This window comes from Penaeus monodon, chromosome 22 (genome assembly GCF_015228065.2).
Source record: "Penaeus monodon isolate SGIC_2016 chromosome 22, NSTDA_Pmon_1, whole genome shotgun sequence".
In the NCBI taxonomy this organism is placed as follows: Eukaryota; Metazoa; Arthropoda; class Malacostraca; order Decapoda; family Penaeidae; genus Penaeus; species Penaeus monodon.
This window is the reverse complement of record NC_051407.1, coordinates 14,948,642-14,948,862: the sequence shown is the minus strand read 5'-3', so window position 1 is coordinate 14,948,862 and position 221 is coordinate 14,948,642.

Here is a 221-nt window from a genome sequence, read left to right as displayed (position 1 = left end):
ATAATAAATGAATAGTAAGTATAGTATTGCCTTGTCATATATACACATTAATATTAACACCACATGTATAAAGGCTATAAACGTGCCTATATATGGGTCTATGATATGTTCTACCTACATGCATCAGCACGAGACAGCACACTAGGTCACAGCACGTAGTACACACACACACAAGGTGGGTCAACAATCACACAGGAGGAATTCGGTACGTCATAACCCAG